Genomic DNA, 7,088 nt, shown 5'->3' with positions numbered 1-7,088 from the left:
TACAACCTCATACTTGAAAGAAATGCAGGTCTTGTTTTTCAAATATGTAAATGTGCTGAAAGAAATGTTCCACCCAATTATTCTCTGTCCATTTTTAGGCTGTAATTGAGCATATGTTCCATTCCTAAATATTTTTTATTTTTCCTCCAAGATTTTATACACTGTCTTCTTTGTGAGCGTTTTCCCCCAATTGTTGCCTTTTATTCGGTTGATTATGATGGACACATCCAATTTGTTCCAGTCCTGCCAAATCTGTTTACTACCCAGAGAAAGGTGAACTATTAAAATGTGCCTGCTTTGATTATTAAGCTCTGGGGAACAGATGTCACTAGAGCTCCTTTTTCTTCTTCTTTTAACCCCTATCCAAATTTCCTGAGTACAATGTGCTGGTGTTTCGGTTGAAAGTCCTGCCAGTGCTCCTTAGTGCCCACAGTAAGATAGTGACATGGAATACAGGCCCCTTACTGAACGCAAATATAATTTTGTTTTAGAAATTAGTGACCATAATTTTGTCTTTAATAAACTAATCTCTAGCTAGCAAGATTAACCTTAGTATGCAAGATGGTTATTTATTGTAAAGGTATTGTGAATGATATTTGATCTCAGCATAAACTTTAACCATAAGTTTAATAACAAAAATATCTACATTATATTTATATTTAGTGAACAATGCTATCCCGCATTAAACACATAATTTTCCTGCTTTCTTTCAAGTTTCGTTCTACTAAACAAGTGTAATAAAGAGCCTAACTCCAGTTTTTGAGGTTTGCTGACAGATTTTAAGTCTCAATCCTCCCTTTTCTTTTTCTGCTCCACGTCTGGCAAGCTGATAATAAAGTCCCGGTGTTTCTTCCTTTTGTGCAGGCAGGAAGTTCAAACCATGACTGGGAACCTTCACTCCAGCCACCCCCGAACCATGTAAAAACCCCAAGCCAGTCTCTCCGCCCTGTTCTCTCAAGACATTTTTTGACCAGCTTGAGAGGCCTGCCTTGCTCTGTCCAGAAAACTTCATTATGTGAATAATAAATCTTTCAAACCCTCGTGATGTGAGTGTTGTATCATCAGTCTTGATATCTGCACCAAATCTGGGCTTGGGGATCCATCATCCTGCTTCTTCGGAGTTTTCACAAGAAAATCAAATCCTCTGACTACAGGTCCTTCATGTCTTCATCCATTCATGTATTAATTCATTTACTTATTGGGATATAATGATGTAAAATACTTGGTTTTGGCCACAGGAAGACAAAAATATCTACCAATTGGCTCTACCCCGTATAGTTTTCAGCAGATGGGGTCTGCAATAACATTCTAACAATCATCCCAGAGTAGATCCCACGTTAGTGTGAGTTAACCTCTCTTAGGGTTTACTATGTCTCTTCAGTAGTAAACTGCAAAACTGGGAAGAAAATGGAAAAATGAAAATAAGCTCAACTTTTTTTTTAAAGATTTTATTTATTCATTTGAGAGAGAGAATGAGAGAGAGAGAGAGCACATGAGAGGGGCGGAGGGTCAGAGGGAGAAGCAGACTCCCTGCTGAGCAGGGAGCCTGATGCAGGACTCGATTCCAGGACTCCGGGATCATGACCTGAACCGAAGGTAGTCGCTTAACCAACTGAGCCACCCAGGCGCCCTAAACTTTTTTTTAAAGGCTGAAAATAGGAGGTTACAGCAGGAAGACAGCTCTGAGCATCACTCACTTCCATCTCTTCCGCCATCATCTTTGGCAAATGACTATTGTCCAGTAGCTTCTCCTGTGGTTTCTCTCTCCCACCATTTTCTCCTCCTAGGCATCCAACATGGAGCATAGCCTTCTTTTACTATGTAAATCAGACGACTGGACTCCTCAGTTAAACCCTTCAGTGGCTTTCTTACTGCTCTTCAAGTATAGACTCTACCATTCAGCTGCATCTCCACTTTTTTTTTAATTATGTTATGTTAATCACCATACATTACATCATTAGTTTTTGATGTAGTGTTCCATGATTCATTGTTTGCATATAACACCCAGTGCTCCATGCAGTATGTGCCCTCCCTAACATCCATCACAAGGTTAGCCCATCCCCCCACCCCCTCCCCTCTAGAACCCTCAGTTTGTTTCTCAGAGTCCGTAGTCTTTCATGGTTCATCTCCCCCTCCGATTTCCCCCCCTTCATTTTTCCCTTCCTACTATCTTCTTTTTTTTTTTTAACATATAATGTATTATTTGTTTCAGAGGTACAGGTTTGTGATTCAACAGTCTTGCACAATTCACAGTGCTCACCATAGCACATACCCTCCCCAAGGTCTGTCACCCAACCACCCCATCCTTCCCACCCCCCACCACTCCAGCAGCCCTCAGTTTGTTTCCTGAGATTACGAATCCCTCGTATCAGTGAGGTCATATGATACATGTCTTTCTCTGATTGACTCCTCTATTTCTAATAGCACACTGTTCTTTTTCTTTCTCAATTCTTATCACAATTTATAATTATATATTTTATTTTGTATTTGTTTACACAGACAGATAGCAAAGGTCCATGAGGGAGGGGAGCATGTCTTTTTTGGTCACTCTTGGGGGACGAGTTTCCATGAGTGTCTCAAGTCCCTGAGCATCCTGATGGCAGGAACACCAATTGCCTTTGCTCTACCAGCCTTGGAAGATATAGTTTCCCCCAGGCAGGAATCCTGATTTTCTTACCGTCCACTACGATGTGGATGTCTTCGTCTAGAGCAAAAGTTAGACGTGCTTCCTGCCCAGTTAAAGAGTTGGGCTCCCTAATCTCAGAGTTCCTCTCCTGTGACACACTCGGCTGTGTGCGCACCTCCCGTCTGATACTCTCTGCAGCAGCGGCCGGGAAGCCAGGCTTGAGAGACCAGCACAAATGCTTACAGGCTGGCTAATGATATTGCTGTGGGTAAGAAATTGCTTTTTCTCTCTGGCTGAAGAGTTTTACACCTTCTGTCAGCATCCATGAATCTGTGGCAGGCTAACTTGTGAGCTAGCAAGTGGAGTACAATCGCAGATGCTTTGGAGTTCTTAAAGTCAACACTATAAATCTGGAACTAGCACAGTGCTTGGCTCTTATTGTAGCTAACAAAAATGTGTCAATTCAGTGAATAAAGAATTGTGTCCTTTTGAGAATCTCATTATGTTTGGTTCCTCACCTGCGCTGCAAGCCCTGAGAGTTGTTTTGTTGTTGTTGTTGTTGTTTTAGGTTTTTACTTATTTTATTTTATTATTTCTTGTAATGCAAATACCTGACTTAAACTATGATTCCTGAGACGTTCACTTCAAAGATGACTATCTCAAATAAACACATGGCCAGCCACAGGACTAGATAAAGGGCCAGGCCATCTCCCATATTGAGGCTCTTTGTTGCAGAGATTTTAGTTGAGTTTGATAGCTGAGCATTTGAGTCACTTGTCTTTTCTCTTCTGGTGTTTTAAATTCCCACTCTTATGCTATAAATCGACCAATAAAGAATGAGCCTGTGAAACCCTAGGCCCTCATCCTCCATTGCAATAAAAGCAGAACCCTGGGCCCATGTGCTCTTTTTTCACTCACAACCTTGCTGTGTGACCCCAGGTAGGCTGTGTAATTTCTAGGTCCTGTAAGTAATAAATCCTTTTCACCCAAGTCTCCTGATAGTTATTGCTGAAAGGCATCTTGCAATCATAATAAGAACCACAAGGACGAGTCCAGACACAACATTGATTACTGATAGGCTGAGACTGGCACAAAACATCGCCCTAATAAACTGCGCATATGTAAATGCACACATAATTTTTACTATGTCAGGAGGATTGCAAACCTTCTAGAGTCCTTCCACATACAAATAAATCTCCAAGGACTCCAACTTAGGAATGGTTTAGTTCATACTATTTTCTAATATACGTAATAGGACTAAATCCTGGAGAGAACACTTATCACCTGATTTCATTATTTTTTTCTTGTCCTACTTGCCACCCTACCTTTACACCAGCACCATAAATTAATTTTCAGAACCAAAAAGAAAAGATTGCATGGTGGCATTAAAAGTTCTGGAATGAGCTACCACTCAGAAATCATGCAGGTAAAACTAAATTCATAAATAGTTAGATAAGCCCGTGGTCAGAACAATAAAGGTGATTGAAGATGAGTTCAAAGTGAGTAGAGATTTTCTTGCTATATAATTAAAGTGCCTTCGGAAAATGCCAAGACGATTGCTAGGCTCTTCCAAAAGCTAAGCCCTGGTGCTACTGACCCAGACTGTAGCTAATCCTGAGCTGAAACAAACTAGAGCTCTTATCCAGTACCTGATGGCTCAATGCAAAGAGCCTGGTCCCATTACTGACCACACTCTGACCTTGGGAAACCTACTGTTGACTCTAGGTTTCCTCATCTCTAAAATGGGATAATTTTATTTAAATCCTACAGTTGTCTTAAGGAACCAGCCTGAGGAATGTCCAGATACAAAGACGGCACACGTTCTTTACCAGCAAACAGCACATCTATGTGCAAAACTTCATTTAGCCTCTTTCTGCCTTTGTGTTTAAATTACATTCTTTTATAATTTGCTGACCCTGACACGAGAAATTCTCAGTCCCATAGGTCCTCTGATGTTGCTACAAGGTTTCATTTGGTGGAAATATAGTCCTATTACTTGGCTCCAAACACTGTCAGTTTGGACGTATTATTATGGCCCTTGGAACTTAGATCCAGTGGTCTTAATCTTCTTATGTAGTTCAAAGCATTGGCCATTTAAACTTCTTTGCACTGAGAGTCATGGCCCAAACATACAGGATAGATTAGAGGTAAATTGTGAGGGCACAGTACACAGCTGCCAACTTCAACAATTCCTTGCTCATGCATTTATGGCAAGTTCTTCGTCCTCTGAATTTGGTTTCCTTCATTGTAAAATGGGGTATTCTGAGTATTGTGAGCATCAAGGAAGATTTTGTGTACAGTGCTCATAAATAGCCGCAGAGTTCTTGCGGCTATTACTTTACCCACTCCACCCCCAAAACTCATACACACATACCTGAAAAGTATGTATTGACTTAATTTTTTCAGAATTAGAAACTGGCCCAGAAAGACCAAGCAGCTTGTACAAAGTTACACAGCTAGTAAGATGTGGAAATAAGATAAAATTTACATCAGTCCAGTTGCTGTATCCATTTTCATTCCATTTGGTTGTGCTCTCAGAGGCCGTCCAAATGCAGAAGAATGATAGGTGATTGAGACCGTTTGAGAAGTTTGCTATTGATCCTGATGTTAAGAGTGTTATTTTGGATTTGACTTTAGGTAGGTTTACAAATTATCCCAAGTCATCTAAGAAAAAAATGCCTGGAGGTATCAGCAAAGTCTCTCTCTCCCAAGAAACTGGTGTTAAAGCACTTTTGAATGAACAGAATATGTGCTCAATGAACTAAAGACTGGTTCAAAATTGAGCAGATGAACAACTTAGTAATCCTCTCTTAATAAAAGACAAAACACTTGTCTTTCATTTATAGTCTTGCACTTTTAACGGACCTCCATGGGAAAAGCATAATAAGCAGTAATAGATACCAGGAATGCCACCAGGTAGGACTTAAGTGTCTATTGTATTTTTTATCAGGTTTTGTGAGCTTGCCACAAAATCTCTAGGTCTAAATACAGTTGTATGAATAATGATAATGATGTGGTAATAACATATTTTCTTTAAGGGTATGGGTTGATGGATGGACTGGCCAGTGAAAGTACCAATTTCAAATGGTAGGTATTATCCATACTTGGTGGTAAAAATATTTTGTATTTTGGGTTTCCTTTGTGAATTCTAGTTTCTGGACTGTGTGCTTGTCCCTTATCATACCATATAGAAATCCAAGATTACTTTTATGCCCCGAATGATTTTATACTAATTTATGTTCCTCTTAAACTTGATGAGCTATATTTCCCTCTATCCCCGATAAGTGAATAATTTCTGGTGAAGGGCAAATGCTAGTTGTAACAAGAAGATACATAGATGGCTTCCAAAAGTAGGTTTTGGAGCTTAGTATAGCTCTGAAACTGAAGGACTCTTGTGACGCTTAACTATACCCATGATGTTCAGCCAAAAAGGCAGCGCGCCTCAGAGCATGTGACCTGAAAGTACATAAAGTAAAGTACGAAGAGTCTAATGCAAGTGTGTAAATTGTAAATGATTCTGGGAAGCTCTGATGTCATTTCTTAAATGAGAATTAAATTTTTAAAATTTCAGTAATTTGGTACCATGTAATTTTTGAGTCATGTTTCTAGTAAAATACATTTTGTGTCCAGTTTTTGTGTCCAGTTTATTGCCAAATGAAAATACTGATAGGCTTTATATAAATTCAGTTAATAAATCCAAGAAAATGTGTGGATTTTTTAAAGGATTGCTTTAGGGACAATTAATTATAAATGGCTCATTTTTGTATTGGCAACTCAATACATCAGTTTGGCAGTTGCCTTAAGAATCCTAGCTTAATAATTAATGCAGTGCTATTCGTCTGGTAATGAAAAACTGTACTATATGCCTTCACATAACTCACTGAATTAGGTCTACTATTTCTACCCTTTTAAATAGTCTCTTTAGCCAACTATCCCTGGCTGTAATGATAAGAAGCTCTAATATTGTGTGATGCATTGTTGCTAGCTATTAGATTTCTAAAGGACAATGTTACTGGGAGAGGTACCGGCTACACAGAAATGATACAAAACTGATTATTAGCAAGGTATTATAACTGGTGTTTTCACACTCCACACAACTGTCAACTCAGGGGAATGTAATATTTTTTCACGTGACCTCTATACCATCTGTGCAAATTGGCCTGCTTTGTGCTTTTCACACCTGCTCTGATTCAGAAGTTGATATGCAGACAAGGTAGATTTATCAAGAGCAAGAAGAGTATTTTCCAGTTTACTTTGAGATGTGTGTCAGAACAGTACCAAAATGAATCCAGTATCAGGACAGCAGCAATGTGCTATTTCAACCCAAATCATGTGGTAAGGGGCAGTGTTTTTTAAAAATCTAGATCAGAGGACATGACCTCAGGGGTCAGAAAGTTGTATATGAGATTTTTTTTTTCATTTTGATAACAATATAAAAAATAAGTAGCATGGTGAAATGGGC

The sequence above is a fragment of the Zalophus californianus genome, chromosome 9, assembly GCF_009762305.2.
Source record: "Zalophus californianus isolate mZalCal1 chromosome 9, mZalCal1.pri.v2, whole genome shotgun sequence".
NCBI lineage: Eukaryota > Metazoa > Chordata > Mammalia > Carnivora > Otariidae > Zalophus > Zalophus californianus.
Note: the sequence above shows the minus strand (reverse complement) of the source record.